Raw genomic sequence first — 1,619 nt, forward strand, 5'->3', positions numbered from 1 at the left:
TTTTGTTTATCTCAGTCAGAGTACAGTAAGAGTGACCAAAGAGAAGACCTTTACATTATTGACTAAGTTACGCTAGAAATAATAGAGTTGCTCAAAAGAGAGGTGATGGAAGTTGCAATGAGAAAACAAAATACATAACAACAGCCAAGATGGCCAAAAGCAACTCCAAACCACTTGAAGTTCATTCTTCCAATCACATGGTCTACAAAATCTACTGTACCCTATGCCAGAAACCAGTTAGTAGACTGTCAAAACAGGAAAAAAACCAGATACTATTCAAACACAAAATGACTAACAATCAACATCAATACGGCACCAGCAGCTGGAGAACAGAAGATTAAATAATAGCATGGCACTTCGAATTCGATATGAGAAATTTTTGTATGTTTTTTTTTCAAAACATTAGATTCTGTATCGAGAGAGTAGTATGAGATAAGGGGTATTTCCGATTTTCTCTTATCTATCGGGAGTTCAGTTCAGCGTCACAAACTTTTTTGTTTCATGCCGGAGAGTTCTTAACATATTTATGTTATGAAAGAGTACGAAAAAAAAAAAAGATTTTTACCTTATTTGATCGGATTAAAAGAAACTTTGGGATTGCTGAATCACAGAAAAAAAAAAAACGAAAAATAAAACATATAAAGCAACGGAGCCATCATAGTATTTTTAACTCTCCGAAGAAGGATGGCAATTGATCATTTACCCATCTGTAGTCTGATAGATTCGATTTTTCTCTTTCTTCAATAGAAGAGGGAGGTCAATTTCTTGCAAAAATTTCCTTGTAGAGCCGTATGGCAACAAAAGATGCCTGTAGGTTGTTCAAATTCATACTCTTTTTTTCTAATTACTTATCTTGTCTTCTTCTCTTTGCTTTATCATTCGAGATAGGGGAAGCTTTTATTTTTTGTTATATCATAGGGTAATGCATCCATCAAAACCTGCATAGTTCTCTTTTATGACGGCAGGCAAACGGGCGAACGATTTGTCCTGGACCAGCGGAACGAACTGGCTCGAACTGGTGAACCCTCACCAGACGGGCTTTATCGTTACAAGAACGCGGAACACACCATATATCTATATGGGTGTAAATCCGAAGATTGGAAAGAGATTTTTCAATTTCGAGCAACGAGAAGCGCCAAGCTTATGGTAATTTGTGGGATCTTTAGCGTTGAATTGAAAAAATGTAACATGGATTTCGCCGCGAAATATCTGTGATTTGAGGGAGTTTTATAACTGAATGATGAATATTCTATTATTAAATAGTAAATTAGAAGTGTTCATCATCATATCGGTTGGATATCAATTCTTAAACCAACCCATTAATATTATGTATCATACGATGTTTCAAACATGGCCAACGTATTAACACATAACTTAATTAGAATACAAGACACAGCCAATCAGAAATGTCACGATGAAATCCCCCGCTCTTGCGGGGTGCCCTCAAGCGTCGAGGAAACATGCTACTAGGGTGTGATGTGCGACTGCGTTTAGTATCATTGAGCTGGCACAAAAAGCGCAATGAAAACGACTTTTCGACAGTAGTCAGATATCAGCTACCGGTGAGATGGGGATAGGATGGAAGAAGGAACTCATTCATCATATTCAAAAAAACAACT

Source organism: Nicotiana attenuata, unplaced genomic scaffold (assembly GCF_001879085.1).
Source record: "Nicotiana attenuata strain UT unplaced genomic scaffold, NIATTr2, whole genome shotgun sequence".
Classification (NCBI taxonomy): domain Eukaryota; kingdom Viridiplantae; phylum Streptophyta; class Magnoliopsida; order Solanales; family Solanaceae; genus Nicotiana; species Nicotiana attenuata.